Genomic DNA, 7,042 nt, shown 5'->3' with positions numbered 1-7,042 from the left:
TTAACCCCTCTTGAAAGCATCCGCAAGTATGAAAGAAGAATTAAGATAAATCTAACCATAGCATAAAACATATGGATCCAAATCAGCCCCTTACGAAGCAACGCATAAAACTAGGGTTTAAGGTTTTGTCACTCTAGCAACCCATCATTTACTTATTACTTCCCAATGCCTTTCCCTAGGCCCAAACAATGGTGAAGTGTCATGTAGTCGATGTTCACATGACACCACTAGAGGAAAGACAACATACTTCTCATCAAAATATCAAACGAGTACCAAATTCACATGATTACTTTTAACAAGACTTCTCCCATGTCCTCAGGAACAAACATAAATACTCACAAAGCATATTCATGTTCATAATCAAAGGAGTATTAATTATCATTAAGGGTCTGAATTAAGGGTCTGAACATAGAATCTTCCACGAAATAAACCAACTAGCATCAACTACAAGAAGTAATCAACACTACTAGCAACCCACAAGTACCAATCTGAGGTTTTGAGACAAAGATCGGATACAAGAGATGATCTAGGGTTTGAGAGGAGATGGTGCTGGTGAAGATGTTGATGGAGATTGACCCCCTCTTGATGAGAGGATCGTTGATGATGACGATGGCTTCGATTCCCCCTCCCGGAGGGAAGTTTCCCCGGCAGAACAGCTCCGCTGAAGCCCTAGATTGGTTCTGCCCAAGTTCCGCTTCGAGATGGCCGCGCTTTGTCCCGATAGGTTCCTTTTGATTTTTTTCCAGGTCAAAACACACCATATAGCAGAAGATGGGCATCGAGGGCCTACCATGTGGCCCACAAGGCAGGGGGCGCGCCCAGGGGTAGGGCGCGCCACCCACCCTTGTGGATGGTAGATGGCCCCCCTCTGGTGCTTTCTTCTCCCAATATTTTTTATATATTCCAAAACAATTCTCCGTGAAATTCCAATGCTTTTGGAGTTGTGCAGAATAGGTCTCTAATATTTGCTCCTTTTCCAGTCCAGAATTACAGCTGCCGGCATTTTCCCTCTTCATGTAAGCCTTATAAAATAAGAGAAAAAAGGCACAAGTATTGTGATATAATGTGTAATAACAGCCCAGAATGCAATAAACATGAATACAAAAGCATGATGCAAAATGGACGTATCAGCGCGCAGCAATCCGAAAAGGTGCGCTTCTGGGAAGGCTCACCGGGCGTCCTGCCGGGCCTTTTGCAACTTTTCCTTTTGGCGGGAGCTGTTGTTTCACAAGTTTCTCCTGCGACCGCGTCCCTGTAGAGCTTGTCCATACAGATGCTTGCATCTTTCTAATCTGAGCTAGTGGAGATGACACCCATGTGCCCTGGCATCTTCAATGTATTATAAGCATAGTGGGCCGCCGCCATAAATTTGGCCAAGGTAGGGCGGCCAAGGATTCCATTGAACGACAAGGGGATCTTAACCACATCAAACACTACCTTCTCAATTCGGTAGTTTAGGTCCCCGCCAAACGTCGCCGGCAGCATGATCTTTCCCTTGGGTTGGCTCCTTCCCCGGTTAATCCCCTGGAATGTCCCGGTTCTCTTGAGCTCTTCCACGGGTATCTGCAGCCTCTTGATCACCTCCAGGGAGATGAAGTTCAAGCCAGCCCCACCGTCAACTAGCATCTTCGTGACTTTGTGGTTGCGTATCGTTGGTGAAACCAACAACGGCAAGCACCCGATCTCAGTTGTGCGATCACGGTCATCCTTGGCATTGAAAATGATAGGTGTGTGAGACCACTTGAGGGGCTTTCGCGCATCTACTGTCAGTTCCGCTGCAATGACTTCCCGTGCCCACTGCTTGAGCTGACAGTGGGAGGAGTGCAAAGATGCACCTCCGTCAATGCACATGACCTCTGTTGCTTTCTAGAATTATGTCTCGCTAGACTTATCATCCTCATTCTCACATTCTTCGTCTTCTTATTTCTTTTCTCTGCCCCTGGCGGGCTTTTCTTTCTTCTGGTCAGCATTGTCGCGGCGTCCACCTCGTCCGCCGAGGCCCTTCTTGCCGGATCCACTAGTACCTTCCTAACCCTTCTCCTTGTCCCGCTTCTTGTACTCTACTTTCTGCTTCTGAACTAGCTGCTTGACTTGGCAGCACTCTTGGAGGTCAAGGCCCTTGGTACGAGGAATCTTGCAGTATGGCTCGTCAGACTTACCAGTCTTCTCTCCTGTAGCGGCAACCTGGCAATCAGCGCATGAAACTGATTCCTTGATGGTACTCTCCGCTTGGGATTTCTTGGCACGGCTCGAGTTGTCGAACCATTCCACAGCCATTACTGTCTTGCATCTACGCTTTTTGTTGTGTCTCCGATTCTTCATTCCCGGGGCGGTTGCATCGTCACTGTCAGAGTCGACCTCATCGGTGTCTTCCTCCCCAGGAAGCCTTCTCCCTTCTTCAGCATGCGCACATTTGTCCGCCAACGTATAAAGTTTGTTGACGTTCTTCCACACACGGATATGCATCTTATCCCGCATCTGGCGGTTGCGCGCATTTGTGTGGAATGTGGAAACCACAGCCGTGGGTTGGATATCCTGCATTCTACAATGTACACGGCTGAACTTCTGGATGTACTTGCGCAGGCTTTCTCCTTCTTTTTCTGGGATCACTTGCAAGTCGTTGGGCAACCCTGGACCTTTCTATCCTCTGGTAAAAGCACCAGCAAACTCACTGCAAAGATCCGAGCACGAGGCAATGGATTTTTCTGGCAAGCTCCTCAGCCAAGATCTCTCGTTGGGCTTGAATACCAACAGAAAGTAGTTGGCTAGGATTTTCTCATATCTTCCCTCGGCAGCTTGCACGACAATCATATAAATGCCCAAGAACTCTGCGGGTTTTTGATTGCCATCGTATTTTTCTGGGACTTCAGGATTGAAAGCACGGACAGACGGCCAACGGACTTGCCGCAAATCACGTGTGAAGGCAAGGCACCAAACCTTGTAAGGTAGGTACCCGCCAACAATGGGCACCGGCTCATCGACGGCTGGGCAATTGCATTCATCTGATTAACAGCGTGCCTCCTGGCACTGCTGGATAGTGGTGCAGGCATCCTCCGCCCGCCTTTCCAGCAACCCTTGTCTCTGATCCCGCTGCATCTCCGAATCTGAGGAAGCCATGGATGCGTCATCGGGCTGCACGTCTTGCTGGCTTTGCTGCGAAAGTTGAGGTTGCCGCTGAGATTGAGGCCGGGGAGGGGATTCCACTGTGGGTGCAGCACCCGCACCACGACCCTCAGCTTGTGCCGCAGGCGCAGTTGGTGGGCGCCGCGAGGGCTCTGCTAACTGGGACCTATTTGCATCGGCAAACTCGATTAAACTCGATTAGTACCCCTCCATTAGTCCATCTTGTCAGCTACTGGGGAAATCCAGCAACATCTGCGCCAGCGCCATCGCCTCCGTCGCCATTTGGGGCATGTTAGAGCACGAGGAACGCGACGTCGCTCGACTCCTAGCAGAGCTAGCAGGAGCAGCGTTGTGGTCCCATTTGCCGAATCGTGAGGGTGCCAGTGGGTTGGCGCGGTGGGAGTGGCACCTGGAAATCTTGAACTTGATCAACTGGCGACTTGCCATGCGGACGCTGTTGTGGAGGCACAACAGCACCGCTCAACTTCTTGTTGCGTCCATCTTGCGACAGACATGGTATGTGTCGTGATGTCATCTCTCCCGCGGCCGCTGGGGTTGGCATAGCGGGAGGATCTCGGCTTGCACCGGACCGAACGGCGTTGCTCCGGTGGTTGCGCTCGCCATGGCACGGGGGAAGCGGGAGTTGCATATCCGCACCGCCCGCACAATCCTCATGGACATCACCAGAGGGTCGTGGGAGCTGACCGGCTCCGACGCACCTATTGTCCGCTCCCGCCGCGGTGGCCACGGCGACAACGCCTCTTGTGCTGGCTGCGCCCTCATGGCTTCCGCACCGCCCGCCAGAGTGGCGCCACTCATGCCATCCATAGGCGAATGTGGTGGTTGTCTGGACGAGGATGGTTTCGTCATCATGGAACCCTTCTTCTTGGGCGCCATGGGTGGTGAAGAAGATACATAACTTCACATAGCCAACATGCTACTCGCTGCCTTGATCTACGCCAATGCAGACCCCTGATGTCTACTATGCAACCTTCTTCTTGTAGACTCGTGTTGGGCCTCCAAGCGCAGACTTCTGTAGGACAGTAGCAAATTTCCCTCAAGTGGATGACCAAAGATTTATCAATCCGTGGGAGGCGTAGGATGAAGATGGTCTCTCTCAAACAACCCTCCAACGAAATAACAAAGAGTCTCTTGTGTCCCCAACACACCCTATACAATGGTAAATTGTATAGGTGCACTAGTTCGGCGAAGAGATGGTGATACAAGTGCAATATGGATGGTAGATATAGGTTTTTGTAATCTGAAAATATAAAAACAGCAAGGTAACTAGTAACAAAAGTGAGCGAAAATGGTATTGGAATGCTTCGAAACAAGGCCTAGGGTTCATACTTTCACTAGTGCAAGTTCTCTCAACAATGATAACATAATTAGATCATATAATAATCCCTCAACGTGCAACAAAGAGTCACTCCAAAGCCACTAATAGTGGAGAACAAACGAAGAAATTATTGTAGGATACGAAACCACCTCAAAGTTATTCTTTCTGATCGATCTATCGGGCTGTTCCTATAAGTGTCACAAACAGCCCTAGAGCTCGTACTAAAATAACACCTTAAGACACACATCAACCAAAATCCTAATGTCACCTAGATACTCCAATGTCACCACAAGTATCCACAGGTTTGATTATACGATATGCATCACACAATCTCAGATTCATCTATTGAAACGAACACAAATAACTTCAAAGAGTGCCCCAAAGTTTCTACCGGAGAGTTAGGACGAAAACGTGTGCCAACCCCTATGCATAAGTTCACAAGGTCACAGAACCCGCAAGTTGATCACCAAAACATACATCAAGTGGATCACGTGCATATCCCATTGTCACCGCAGATACGCACATGCAAGACATACATCAAGTGTTCTCAAATCCTTAAAGACTCAATCCGATAAGATAAGTTCAAAGGCAAAACTCAATCCATTACAAGAAGGTAGAGGGGGAGAAGCATCATAAGATCCAACTATAATGGCATAGCTCGGGATACATCAAGATCGTGCCAAATCAAGAACATGAGAGAGAGAGAGAGAGAGAGATCAAACACATAGCTACTGGTACATACCCTCAGCCCCGAGGGTGAACTACTCCATCCTTGTCATGGAGTGCGCCAGGATGATGAAGATGGCTACCAGTGATGGTTTACCCCTCCGACAAGGTGCCAGAACAGGGTCCAGATTGGTTTTTGGTGGCTACAAAGGCTTGCGGAGGTGGAACTTATGATCTAGGATTCTTTTTGGGGGTTTCTGTATTTATAAGAATTTTTGGCGTCGGTTTCAAGTCAGGAGGTCCACAAGGATCCCACAAGGTCGGAGGGTGGGCCTGGGGGGTAGGGCACGCCCTCCACCCTTGTGGAGGCCTCGTGGCTCTTCTGGACACACTTTTGCTTCGGGGGCTTCTTCTGGTCCATAAAAAATCACCGTAAATTTTCATGTCAATTGGACTCTATTTGATATTCCTTTTCTGCAAAACTCAAAAACAAGGAAAAAACAGAAACTAGGACTGGGCTCTAGGTTAATAGGTTAGTCCCAAAAATCATATAAAATTGCATATAAATGCATATAAAACATCCAAGATAGATAATATAATAGCATGGAACAATCAAAACTGATAGATACGTTGGAGACGTATCAAGCATCCCTAAGCTTAATTCCTGCTCGTCCTTGAGTAGGTAAATGATAAAAAAGGAATTTTTTATGTGGAATGCTATCAAGTGCACAAGTTTGATCAGTGATAATTTCAATCACTTTTTCTATCATTGTCATAACAGTAGCTCATATCATGAAGCTTCTCATGATCAAGTAACAAGCTATTCACATGTTAAAGCATAGACCATAAACTTTCTTGAAAACTAACAACCTATGTTCTCAGTCATCAAACAATTGCAATTCATCTTATTTCAGGAAGGGTCTATGCAAGAGCTTTGATTTAGCAAATCCCACATATTGAAATATCATATAGTCTTCCATGATTGCCACCACTCAAAGCATATTTTTTAACCAAATAGCATCCATTGAACACAGAGAAAGATAGGGGCTTAATGTTTCGCCTCCCAACTTACTTGTCATACAGATAATTGTCAACAATAATAATTCATGATCAAATATATTTGAATGGCCATATATGCTTATATCTTTCCCCATCACATGATGCTTGCCAACTAAAGAGTAGGTTGGAATGAGAAGGAATACTACTGACTCTTGCATAGAAATAAAAGATAGGCCCTTCGCAGAGGGAAGCAGGGATTTGCAGAGGTGCCAGAGCTCGAAGCTTTAAAATAGAGATGACAATAATTTTGAGAGGTATGCTTTCATTGTCAACATAACGACCAGGAGTTCCCAATATCTTCCATCCTAGATACATTATACGCGGTTCCCAAATAGAAAGGTAAATTTTTTACTCCCCCTCCACCAACAATCACACTCCACAGCTTGTCTGAAACAACGGGTGTCGTCCAACTATCAAAAATCCTGGGGGAGTTTTGTTTTAATTATTTGCAATTTTGTTTTTGATATTTTGATCATAGGACTGGGCATCCCGGTTACCAGCCATTTTCTCGTGAATGATCAGCGGAGTCCACTCACCGTGAGAATAACCCACCTAGCATGGAAGATACTGACAACCCCTAGTCGCTACATGAGCAATTCGGGCATACAAAACAGATTATTATTTGAAGGTTTAGAGTTTGGCACATGCAAATTTACTTGGAACGATAGGTAAATACCGCATATAGGTAGATATGGTGGACACTCATGGCAGAAACTGGGTTCAAGGATTTTGGATGCATAAGCAGTATTCCCGCTTAGTACAGAAATTTAGGCTAGCAAAAGATTCTAAAAAGCAAGCAGCACATGTTGGAGGATCTATAACAATATAAATTTTATACAAATATACCCAAACATA

This window comes from Aegilops tauschii, chromosome 6, assembly GCF_002575655.3.
Source record: "Aegilops tauschii subsp. strangulata cultivar AL8/78 chromosome 6, Aet v6.0, whole genome shotgun sequence".
Classification (NCBI taxonomy): domain Eukaryota; kingdom Viridiplantae; phylum Streptophyta; class Magnoliopsida; order Poales; family Poaceae; genus Aegilops; species Aegilops tauschii.
The sequence above is the reverse complement of the archived record's forward strand: the minus strand, read 5'-3'. Positions refer to the sequence as shown.